This window comes from Phyllobates terribilis, unplaced genomic scaffold (genome assembly GCF_046119375.1).
Source record: "Phyllobates terribilis strain yellow unplaced genomic scaffold, ASM4611937v1 Scaffold_5__5_contigs__length_657084704, whole genome shotgun sequence".
Classification (NCBI taxonomy): domain Eukaryota; kingdom Metazoa; phylum Chordata; class Amphibia; order Anura; family Dendrobatidae; genus Phyllobates; species Phyllobates terribilis.
In genome coordinates this window covers 105,695,017-105,708,588 of record NW_027362765.1, presented here as the reverse complement: position 1 = coordinate 105,708,588, position 13,572 = coordinate 105,695,017, and the positions used below count along the sequence as shown (strand labels likewise).

General features: G+C 41.2%; 1 protein-coding gene across 1 annotated transcript in view; it reads left to right on the top strand.

Moving 5' to 3' along the window:
* The window catches only part of RIPOR3 (RIPOR family member 3), a 151,124-nt gene that overhangs the window by 60,910 nt on the left and 76,642 nt on the right, over positions 1-13,572 (top strand). The gene's annotated exons all lie outside the window — the stretch shown is intronic.

Below are 13,572 nucleotides of genomic sequence, written 5' to 3'. Positions count from 1 at the left end.
TCTCGGAAATCAGAAAGTGTTCCCTTCCATGATACATTTTTAGATTCTTCCGTTGCCCTGGAGGTTAACGCCTTTTAATAATCTGTCATTATCATAAACTCTTTATATGCCCAGAGAATAAACAAAATTCCGAGCCTAATTCCGTATGTGCTTTAGTGGAGAAAAACCTTTGGCCCCAAGTGCTGAACTGCATAGACAAACAAGGAGAGATAGCACAGAAGAAGCGTGGGAACCTCAGGAATTCAAGAAACTGTTACTTTTGGAAATCTCCAGAATAGAGCAATAAAGGAAGCTGTTACTTTGTTTCTTTTATCACGACATTACATGTCCTGAAATGTGTGAGCACAGAAATGGATCTTCCACTTCTGGAATGTGACGTCTTCAGATAACCACTGATCTCTTCTGGTGTAAGAATTTGTGATGTTACCATTACTTCTGTAGGTAATCTTTACATTTGTACTAACCTAGGGCAGGATATAGATGTGCGGGTATTATAATCCACCCCTAAAACGTCATAGGCGACAAGGTAGATCAACTATGCAAATTGGACCTAAAGAAATGCTAGGACATTTTTGGCACATGGTTCAAAACACTAAAATTAATTTTAATGCTACATACAGTTGCTTCTGACAAAATTAGAATATCATCAAAAAGTTAATTTATTTCAGTTCTTCAATACAAAAAGTGAAACTCATATATTACATAGTCATTACAAACAGAGTGATCTATTTCAAGTGTTTATTTCTGTTAATCTTGATGATTATGGCTTACAGCCAATGAAAACATAAAAGTCATTATCTCAGTAAATTAGAATACTTTATAACAACAGCTTGAAAAATTATTTTAAAATCTGAAATGTTGGCCTACTGAAATGTATATTCAGTAAATGCACTCAGTACTTGGTCGGGGCTCCTTTTGCATCAATTACTGCATCAATGCGGCGTGGCATGGAGGCGATCAGCCTGTGGCACTGCTGAGGTGTTATGGAAGCCCAGGTTGCTTTGATAGCAGCCTTCAGCTCATCTGCATTGTTGGGTCTGGTGTCTCTCATCTTCCTCTTGACAATACCCCATAGATTCTCTATGGGGTTAAGGTCAGGTGAGTTTGCTGGCCAATCAAGCACAGTGATACTGTTGTTTGTAAACCAGGTATTGGTACTTTTGGCAGTGTGGACAGGGGCCAAGTCCTGCTGGAGAATGAAATTTCCATCTCCAAAAAGCTTGTCGGCAGAGGGAAGCATGAAGTGCTCTAAAATTTCCTGGTAGACATCTGCGCTGACTTTGGTCTTGATATAACACAGTGGACCTACAGATGTCATCCGAGTGCAGTCTAATGTTTTCCACAAACTCATTGACTTCCATGGCTGAGTGCAATCTGATAATTGGATCCAACTCGCGCATGTTGCGATTTTTTTCTTCAGACCAGTTCGGTCCAAGGAAAAAATCGGACCTGTGCACGGCCCCATAGAATAATATTGGTCCAAATGCGATCCTATGTTTTGTCGGATCACACTCAGACCAAAAATACGGTGATGTCCATGAGTCCTTACAGTGATTAATGACAGGAACAAGAAATGATGATTTTTATGTCTTTCATGGTCAGGGGAAAGCTGGGTGACCACCACTCTATGCGTTTGCAGCTATTTGAAGCCATTTTAGGATATTGGTTCCCTGTTCAGTCCATAAATCATCATTAGTGCTAATATTTAGTGATCTGCTTATGCACTTCCACTATACAAATAGCAGAAAATAGGAGAAAATAAAGGCAGGAATGTTTCCTAGATGTCACGCAGAGCAATGATTGGGTCGTATTTGCAGGGTCTTCTAGAGGCCAGCACCACAGGCATAAATAGGAGGCCCGGCCATTAGCACAGCTATGGAGAATGCTCTGGACACAGCTGCAGATGCGTGACATTTGCGCTTTTCCTGTTGTTCATACGCCTGATAATATAAACGATCAGTAGCGCTCGATGATGCATCGGTTTACAGCTCAGATTCTCAACACTGCAAATATTTATATGGTTTCTGACCGATTTACAACTTATCACATGGAAGTGTCTGCAAGAAAAACCAGGAGAACACGTCATGGTCATCTGCGGGAGCTTTTCCCTAATTAACTCCCAACATAGTGAATGGGGTCAGTCTGCTTTTCATTGAAGCAAAAGGAGATTCTTTTTTCTCACAAACAGCGCCACTTTTGTTGATGGACTTTGCCTGGTATTGCAGCTTATCTTTATTCCAAGTCAGGAGTGGCGCAGTTTCTGGACGAAATGCTGATCTTTTTTTGGGGACATAGGTCTACCTATTGGATGACATTTTTTATATACAATACATAATCTAGTTACATAAAAAGTTGAGCCACTTTGTACAGATCTTGCTACGGTGACTGCATTCACAATTCTGCAAGCTTAGGAGTCAAAATACCCTGCTTGTTCATTCACTGTTTTTGCTCAGGAGACCCTCATAAACAACATCCAATGAAAGAAAAACAATTTTTTTAAGTGCATAAAAACTGCATCTCGGCTACACAGTCTGGTTTTACCCAAAGTAATGTATGTGCACAGTGACACCACCAGCAGAATAGTGAGTGCAGCTCTGGAGTATAATACAGGATATAACTCAGGATCAGTACAGGATAAATAATGTAATGTATGTACACAGTGACTGCACCAGCAGAATAGTGAGTGCAGCTCTAGAGTATAATACAGGATGTAACTCAGGATCAGTACAGGATAAGTAATGTAATGTATGTACACAGTGACTGCACCAGCAGAATAGTGAGTGCAGCTCTAGAGTATAATACAGGATGTAACTCAGGATCAGTACAGGATAAGTAATGTAATGTATGTACACAGTGACTGCACCAGCAGAATAGTGAGTGCAGCTCTGGAGTATAATACAGGATATAACTCAGGATCAGTACAGGATAAGTAATGTAATGTATGTACACAGTGACTGCACCAGCAGAATAGTGAGTGCAGCTCTGGAGTATAATACAGGATGTAACTCAGGATCAGTACAGGATAAGTAATGTAATGTATATACACAGTGACTCCACCAGCAGAATAGTGAGTGCAGCTCTGGAGTATAATACAGGATGTAACTCAGGATCAGTACAGGATAAGTAATGTAATGTATGTACACAGTGACTGCACCAGCAGAATAGCGAGTGCAGCTCTGGAGTACAATACAGGATATAACTCAGGATCAGTACAGGATAAGTAATGTATTGTATGTACACAGTGACTCCTCCAGCAGAATAGCGAGTGCAGCTCTGGAGTACAATACAGGATATAACTCAGGATCAGTACAGGATAAGTAATGTATTGTATGTACACAGTGACTCCACCAGCAGAATAGCGAGTGCAGCTCTGGAGTACAATACAGGATATAACTCAGGATCAGTACAGGATAAGTAATGTATTGTATGTACACAGTGACTCCTCCAGCAGAATAGTGAGTGCAGCTCTGGAGTATAATACAGGATGTAACTCAGGATCAGTACAGGATAAGTAATGTAATGTATGTACACAGTGACTGCACCAGCAGAATAGTGAGTGCAGCTCTGGAGTATAATACAGGATGTAACTCAGGATCAGTACAGGATAAGTAATGTAATATATGTACACAGTGACTGCACCAGCAGAATAGTGAGTGCAGCTCTGGAGTATAATACAGGATGTAACTCAGGATCAGTACAGGATAAGTAATGTAATGTATGTACACACTGACTCCACCAGCAGAATAGTGAGTGCAGCTCTGGAGTATAATACAGGATGTAACTCAGGATCAGTACAGGATCAGTAATGTAATGTATATACACAGTGACTCCACCAGTAGAATAGTGAGTGCAGCTCTGGAGTATAATACAGGATATAACTCAGGATCAGTACAGGATAAGTAATGTAATGTATGTACACAGTGACTGCACCAGCAGAATAGTGAGTGCAGCTCTGGAGTATAATACTGGATGTAACTCAGGATAAGTACAGGATAAGTAATGTAATGTATGTACACAGTGACTCCACCAGCAGAATAGTGAGTGCAGCTCTGGAGTATAATACTGGATGTAACTCAGGATAAGTAATGTAATGTATGTACATGGCTTTTAAATGTTTACAATGCAGGAAAAGAAGTGTTGCCACGTGACCCATTGGTCCATCCATCTGGCGTTTAGTTTCCATCTCACGTCTGTTATTCATTATAGACATAAAAAATGATGGGTCAAGTAGAGACACATAGCTGTACTCTCCAGTTCTGCTCGGTGAGGCATGGTAATGGAGGCAGGGAAATGTCCAGCTGCCAGGCACCTCTGCTGTCACTTATGTCAAAGTGAGAATATAGCCTGTGAGTTGTGGTCTCTGGAAGATCTGAGCCCCCATGGTCACTGCATTGTCAGTGGATCCACCAGCAGTTATATAACGTGCGGCTTTAGTTTGTGTCAGGTTCTGTATAATGCACACCTTCCCGTGTCCAGAGAAGTATCCAGTCACCTGTCACTGTGTGGATTTATGCTGCATTTATTACTGAGGAGGAGAGTTAAGTGGTAATAAGTTTGCAGATAGACACCAATAAGGGAAACCGTCCATGGAAAGTGAGAGCTTCTGCCAGGTCTTTTGCAACATCCAAGTCTTTGCTTCATCTGAAATGAATGTGGGTTTTATCCAAACTTCATAATAGTGGACAGTTCCAGTTGTCTGCCCGACTGATTCTTCATAAATATACCTGGGGCCAGCCAAGACCTGCTAACCTAGTGTTCCCTAAAATATTAACCCTTCCTGCTGTATGATTGATTGAATTAATATAACATTCCTTATCTGGTGCTGATCCCACGGTTCTCGTATCTGAGGCCGGGTCATTACTTTCCATATACCTTTTCACAGCATAGTTGACAGCTCACATCGGTCTTTATCTTGTGGCTCCATCTTGATAGATGGTGACCCTTCTTTCTTCATTCGGATGTCCCTTCCAGCTCTTGTATCTACCCATTAAGATTATGTTTACAATGATTTTTTAAGGCGTTTTTCTTTCAGTAGAAACATTTTTGAGGAGGATTTGGAAAGTTTCTGCTCCAACAACTGTTAAAAAAAATCAGTGAACAAGAGGTTTTCTAGGATTTTACAAAAAATTTTAAGACGTTGACGTTTGCATTCATGGCATGTGACCACATGGTACATGATCGGTGCAGAACCAATGAAAGCCACGTGAACAATGCAGCAGTCAATAGGTGAATGATGGGGTCTTTAAATTTATTTTATAACATGCCGTGCTCTAAATTATCAAAATCCTGGAAACCCTCGTAAATGTAATAATCCTAAACCAGTTTCACAAGTCCAACATTTACTGTCTATATAAAATGGCTTGGCAATCGGATCACCGGACTTGAACTCCGCAGTAAAGATGAGCGAACCTGAACTTAAAAGTTTGGGGTTCATACCGGACAGTCAGGGTCCGGTGCTAAACGCCGAGCATGGACTTCTGCCAGAAGTCCGTTTCAATGTTCGGAGTTCCGGGGATAGTCCGTTGCAGAGAGTTTTTTTTTCCAGATCTAAAGTTCAGGTCTCCATTGTTTTCAATGGGGTTCTGGTTCAAGTTTGGCTACAGTTCTGGTACCCAAGTTTCGGGTCGGATACCAGAACCTGAACTTCTACGGGTCCACTCATCCCTACTTAGCAGCATTGAATTCAGGTCAGGACACCCGCGGCCGGTCCATACTCATACTGTGAGTGTCAGACACATGAAAGCTGCTTTATAGAATCACTCTTCTGTACTTCTAGCCTATATACACAAATCATAAGTCAACTGCCCCACTATCAGTATTTGGTCAGTATTCGGTCAGTATTTTTTCTCAGGAGTGGGAGCCAAAACCAGGAGTGGGTGATAAATGCAGAATTGGTGACTTGTTTCCATTATACCTTTTCTCTGATTGTTCCTCACCTGGTTTTGGCTCCCACTCCTGAGAAAAAATACTGACCAAATACTGATAGTGGGGCCGTGGCCTATACTGCGGCAGCATTCTAGTTTGCACTTTTAATGAAGTGCAAAAGTGGTCTTTGGAACGTAAACCTTCTGTTCTTCAGAGAATGTCATTGCAATAAAAGATTTCTAGTAACACTAAATTCAATTGCACCCTATAAATTAAGTCTTGTTCAGACATACAGGGTTCTTTTCATATGAAAAAACAGACTATTTTTCAGAAGTACGCTGGATCCGATTTTCATCCAGTTTTGGTCCGGGGTACATTTTTTATGTTTTTACTATCTTTTTTTTTTTCTCAAATGCAAAATATAAAAATAATGTTTCCAAGGTGCTCCCACCATTTAAAAAATAGCCACAAAGTGTGATAAGAATACATGGTTCACTCTATTCCACACCATTCAAGGGGAGATGACTAGATGGATAATTTCTCTTGTCATTTCTCCGAGGTCTACATGTAAGTTGAGTTGTACCTCATATCTGCATCAGCTTTATAGCAAAAAAATTGCACCTTTTTCAGCCCTCCAGCAAGAGGGATGTTCATCCTCTAGTTACCAACAGTGAATTCACTGACAACAATCAGTGATAAGGAAAGGTTTTTAAAGAATTAATATAAAAAGTTCATTTATAAAGTTGAAGAAGTTTTCACTATAAAATTATTAAGGTTTATTTAAATTAAAGAGGTATTCCATTGTGTACAAGTTATCTTTTAGTCACTGGATAGGTGATAACTGTTATATCGGTGCGAGTCCTATTATTGGGACCCCTGACGATCACAACCAGGTGGAGTTGAATAAAGCAAAGGTCAGACATGTATCCTTCCATATCATTCAAAGACTATAGCACTAAGTTAGCTGAGTATAGTAGATTGGAATACCCCTTTAAATTGAATCTGTCAGCAGGTTTTGTTATGCAATTTGAGAGCAGCATTATGTAGTTGAAGAGACCCTGATTCCAGAGATGTGTCACTTACTAAGCTGTGGTTTGCTGTTTCAATACAATCAGTGTTTTATCAGCAACAGATTATCACTACAGGACTAGGAATCTCGTGTTTTCAGATCCAGCCACGCCCCCAGCACTGATTAGCAGCTTTTTGTAAATATACAGTATACACAGAACCTGACAATCAGTGGTGTGGGCGGGGTTATACACAGCTCAGCATTCTGAGCTCTGCTAGATCTGCAGCAGTGAAAACTGTGCTTCTATCACAACTGCTGCATCCAGGAAGCTAAGTGATACATCGCTGGAATCACTTCTTCACTACTTCAGGCTGCTGTCAGATTACATAACAAAACCTGCTGACAGATTCCCTTTAAACCAAAGTGAGCGGCTATAGTCGCAGCTTCCATTTTTTGCATTTGTGTGCAAAGTAACTGATTTTACCATATATATTCCTTATATAACTTGAAAAAAAAAGTTACATTTTAGGAAAACTTCGAATTTGGCCCCCGACAATGTTGTTCAGTTTGCATTTTCTTAAATCAAAAACAAATGTCCTCCTGGCCGTGTCGCAGCAACCTGTCCAATGTAGAGCAGCCAAGAGTCGCCCCGCGCTTCACGTCTCCCCTGCTTAATAATGCAGCAACGTCTATACAGCACTTGGCATGGAGACCCGTCTCTCCAAATCTTTCATCTCTTCTGGATGTCTTTACAAGCTGTGCACTTGCGGGAGAGTTAAAGCCCTGGCAGCCTGACAGCAGCAACAAGCCCGGACATCAAACTGTAAAATAATTGTTACTGCGATAGGACAAATGGTTTAATCACTGGGGTCCTTTCCTGCGTCCTGGGGGAAGTAAGTGGGATGAATGTCTGTGCAGAAAAAAAGGTACAAAACCAGACAAAACTGTAGACGTTGGACGGAAGCAAATTTTTTTATATTATTTTCATTGTCTTTTATTTTCAACTTTGTAGCAAAAAGTTCTGTTGCCAGATATAGAAAAAATAAATAAATTAATTTTGTGCATCTGCTTCTTTCTTGTCCTCCATAGAAACCCTTCTGTGGGGTACACCTGGCTGGATCTGTAATTGGCTGGCATATAGTGATTAGGCACATTTATTTAGGCTAAGTTCCCACAATCAGTTTTTGATAGTGTATTTTGGATGAACAAAAAAAGCAGCATCTTACAGAAGCTGCACAGTGGATAGGATTTATAGAAATCTCATGCTTGCGGTGCGTTTTTGAAATCCGCAACACATGTAAATATGTGTTTATGGGGAAAATTTGCACATAACACTTGAATGAGATAAGGAAAATTAACATGCATGCATGCATGCTCATGTACAGTCATGGCCAAAAGTATTGAGAATGAGACAAATAGTAATTTTTCCAAAGTTTACTGCTTAATTTTTTGTAATGGCAATTTGCATATACTCCTGAATGTCAAAGAGTGATCAGCTTAACAGCAATTACTGTACTTGCAAAGTCAATATTTGCCCAGAAAATGAACTTTAACCCCCAAAACACATTTCAACATCATTGCAGTCCTGCCTTAAAAGGAGCAGCTAACATCGTTTTAGTGATTGATCCATTAACACAGGTGTGGGTGTTGATGAGGACAGGGCTGGCGATCAATCAGTCATGATTAAGTAAGAATGACATCACTGGACACTTTAAAAGGAGGCTGGTTCTTGGTATCATTGTTTCTCTTCAGTTAACCATGGTTATCTCTAAAGAAACACGTGCAGCCATCATTGCACTGCACAAAAATGGCCTAACAGGGAAGAGTATCGCAGCTACAAAGATTGCACCTCAGTCAACAATCTATTGCATCATCAAGAACTTCAAGGAGAGAGCTTCCATTGTTGTCAAAAAGGCTCCAGGGTGCCCAAGAAAGACCAGCAAGCGCCAGGACCGTATCTTAAAACTGTTTCAGCTGCGGGATCGGACAACCAGCAGTGCCGAGCTTGCTCAGGAATGGCAGCAGGCTGGTGTGAGTGCTTCTGCACGCACTGTGAGGCGGAGACTCTTTGAGCAAGGGCCGGTTTCAAGGAGGGCAGCAAAGAAGCCACTTCTCTCCAGAAAAAACATCAGGGACCGACTGATATTCTGCAAAAGGTACAGGGAGTGGACTGCTGAGGACTGGGGCAAAGTCATTTTCTCTGATGAATTCCCTTTTCGATTGTTTGGGACATCTGGAAAACAGCTTATTCGGAGAAGAAGAGGTGAGCGCTACCACCAGTCTTGTCTCATGCCAACTGTAAAGCATCCTGAAACCATTCATGTGTGGGGTTGCTTCTCAGCCAAGGGAATCGGCTCACTCACAGTCTTGCCTAAAAACACAGCCATGAATAAAGAATGGTACCAGAATGTCCTCCAAGAGCAACTTCTCCCAACCGTCCAAGAGCAGTTTGGCGCCCAACAATGCCTTTTCCAGCATGATGGAGCACCTTGCCATAAAGCAAAGGTGATAACTAAATGGCTCATGGAACAAAACATAGAGATTTTGGCTCCATGGCCTGGAAACTCCCCAGATCTTAATCCCATTGAGAACTTGTGGTCAATCATCAAGAGACGAGTGGACAAACAAAAACCAACAAATTCTGGCAAAATGCAAGCATTGATTATGCAAGAATGGACTGCTATCAGTCAGGATTTGGTCCAAAAGTTGATTGAGAGCATGCCAGGGAGAATTACAGAGGTCTTGAAGAAGAAGGGGCAACACTGCAAATATTGACTTGCTGCATTAGCTCATTCTAACTGTCAATATAACCTATTGGTACTCATAATATGATTGCAATTATATTTCTGTATGTGATATAAACATCAGACAAACACTAATAAAAACCAGAGGCCAGCAGATCATGTGAAAATATAATTTTGGTGTCATTCTCAAAACTTTTGGCCATGACTGTACAACCGGCATGGATTTATATAGTGTGACCAAGTAATAGTTAAAAAAAAAGAATAAGAATGGTTAAAAATAAAAATTATACTTACCTTCAGATGTCCCCCGGTATTTTCTCTGCTGCGTCCGGTCTGTTGTATCGGTCACGGTGGTGTGAAGGACCTGCGATTACGTCATTGACTCATGTGACAGGTCACGCGACCGCCGACGTCAGCGGTCGCGTGACCTGTCACATGACTAAATGACGTCATGGCAGGTCCTCACACCACCGCAAGCTGTACAAAAGACCAGACGCATCGCTGAGGAGACTGGGGGCCATCGGAAGTTAAGTATAATCTTTAATTTTTATTTTAAATTCTTTTTTTTTTTAACAGGTTCTATGGTACCCGGGCCTGGAGGAGAGTCTCCTCTTCTCCAGACCCGGGTACCATCTGCACATAGAAACGCATATTATCCGTGTGTGCAAATGTACTGACACGGATAATATGCGTTTCAATGCAAGTCAATGGCGGCAATTACGTTGCGTGTCCGCAAAATTAATGGACATGCTGCATATTTTTCCGCAATGATAATCCGCAGCGGAAATTTCCACAGCATGTGCACAGCACATGCAGATTATCATTGGGGACCATGGGGCACGTATTACCAAGCATTTTTCAAGCGTTTTCGCTGTGGAAATTCCGCGGCAAAAACGCTTGAAAAACGCATAGTGGGCACGCAGCCTAATTAATCAGAAAATCTGCAACATCAAAAACTCACCAAAAGCTCTTGTGACATAGAATAGGAGGTTAAAACCCTGTCCTTCTTAAATACTATAGTCCCCCTTGTAAAATAAACATAACCTGTACTCAACTCCTGCATTGTCGCTGTTCCAGCAATGTCGGTGCTTGGTTTCCCAAGGTTCGACGGACATTGTCTGTGCTGTCACTTCCTTCGGACGAATTTCAGACATCCGGGGGAGGTGTGGGCACTGCAGCCAATTGGTGTCTGCTGAATGGTTTCAGGGCTCACGTGGCATAACAATGTCACACAAGCCTCGGGCGATCCAGCACCAACATCGCTAGAACAGCGCCGATGCGGGAGGAGAGTATAGGGTATTTATACTTTACATTAGGGAATACAGTATTTAAGAAAGAAGGTGTTGTATGAGTAGTGGACAGCCCCTTTAAGAATGTTTAAATTCACTGTCAGCAGACAGCGATCTTGAAAATTATGAAGAGGTGCAGTGCTAAGTATATAAGAAAGCAGTACTTTGTTAAAATTGTTAAGATTTTAGTTACACAAAACAAGAAAATACTATTTAAAATAGGTAATTGACGGAGTTGGGAGCTTCTGGAAAATGTACACTTTGGCATCATTAGTATCATTCAGTAAGCAAATAGCCGCTTTATAAGGGAAGAGGATGAGGTCGCTAGTGCCACCTACAGTTTAACCGCGACTAGTATTGCCAGTGTTAGTTTTATAGTGTCTGGTTCTGGAGTTGGAGATGTTGGTTGTTTGAGGAGGCTTTTGGAGTGTTGTTCTAAAGACTGTTGCTTGGTGTTTATAATATACCACAAAAAGAACCAGACTTTGATATAAATCATGCTAACTCCATTATAAAGCATTTTACTTAGAAAAACAGACTAATCACACATTCAGCAATTTTTGTGAAAAAGTATAAATCCATTTATTTTACATATATGCTGACAAACAATTAAAAACAGTTATTTAGCAGACAGTAAGCCATAGTAAATGATGAACCGATCAATTGGGGTGGTTTGCAAGTATATATCCTGAGTGGCATTAACATCAATCAAATCACATTGCAGTAAACAGTTTAACACCAGTCTTTTTAGTAATCAGAAGGGCTTTATCTTCCCCTCTCCACGGGAGGTAGCAAACAGCAGGCAGAGAAAACACAAGCCACAGTTTAACAGCACACCATTATATATATATCTCAGTCTATGCCTCAAGTGCAATCATAAATGCAGGCTGCAAACTATCAGTGCTCATGTACCCAGTGCACAGTTACCCTGTGCTGAAATCTCAAACCCCAGTTAGTGTCACCTCACTGAGGGGAAGATAAAGCCCTTCTGATTACTAAAAAGACTGGTGTTAAACTGTTTACTGCAATGTGATTTGATTGATGTTAATGCCACTCAGGATATATACTTGTAAACCTGCAAACCACCCCAATTGATCGGTTCATCATTTACTATGGCTTACTGTCTGCTAAATAACTGTTTTTAATTGTTTGTCAGCATATATGTAAAATAAATGGATTTATACTTTTTCACAAAAATTGCCGCATGTGTAATTACTCTGTTTTTCTAAGTAAAATGTTGCTTAGTGTTTGTCTGTGTGCATATCCTCATTCTCTCCTAATTGTTTTTTCCTCCCATTTACTTCCTGGTGTTCCACTCTGTTGTTTGTATGTGCAGATTTGTATGATTGGCATTTTAATTTATCCCTGTACTCCTTCCCTTGTTTGTCTGGTTTGTGTATTCTTATACATGACTACTTCCCACTTCCCTGAGTGGAGGAGGGGACAGATATGGGCTGACTTAGGAGCTCAGCAAAGCACGTGCCCCCGGCGTCTTCACCAATAGAAGTAATCTGGGGAGCAGGGATAGCTAGGGCACCCCTAGCTTTAGGGATAGGGAAGGAGCCCCGAGCCCCAGGATATCAGACAACAGTCTTGTGACAGTAGGTAGCTATTCTAGAAGTCACATATAAGAAAATAGAAAAGCGGCACTCACCAAATAAAAAATTAGCACCTGGACCCGTAGAAGTGTTGTTTCATTCCCCCCCCTCCCTCCTGCATTCCTCTGCCTCCCTGCATACCCAGACCATGTTCCGAAGAATAGAATAAAGGACTTTTAATTTTTTTACAGAATTGGTGAATGCCGCTTTTCTTTTTTCTTATGTATGATTCCATACTGTTCAGCAGAGCACCAAAACCAATTGCGATACCACATAGCTCGTAGGACTACGAAGCGAATGGCATGATTTTGAATGTTGTGCAGAAATACTCCTCTGAATAGCCATTCTAGAAGTCAATATGAACCCCTTACAAATCTTTGCAAAATGACTCAGGCTATGTTCATATTGTGCTTTATCATATGTTCAGTGGCTCAGTCAGGGCTTATGCCTGAAGACCTGGAAAAATGGATTTGGACATATGCGCTGATGGGGCCATTGACTGTAATGACGGAGTCACTGTGTGCTCTGTTGAACATCAGTTTCTGCCTTATATGCCTAGTTGAGCTGGGCACCATCACGTAGTCGACTATGTTTTGGAGCCCACTTCAGGTAGACATATACAACCGAAAATAATGTCCGACAGAGCACACAGTGACTCAGTCATTACAGTCAATAGCCCCGTAAGCGCATATGTCCAAATCCATTTTTCCAGGGTTTCAGACATAAGCCCCAATAGAGCCACTGGACATGGGATAAAACGGGATGAAAACAAAGCCTAAAGGTATAAAGCCATGCCACAATCTTCTCCAAAAAGATCTTCATGTGCATATAGCTGTTTTGGGGTTGCTGTAAGTCATCAGTGCAAAATAGGAGAATGGTTGGCTGGTTGAGAGACCTTCAATGGATGATCAAAGGAGTAACAATTCTCCTTAGAGGGGTTGTAAAAAGTTTGGAACTTATCACCTATCAATAGGATAGGGGATAACCTCCCAACTGCTGGGACCACCACCAAACCCTAGAACTGGGGTTCAGAATAGGTGGGGGTCTCAGTGGAGGGAAACGATTAG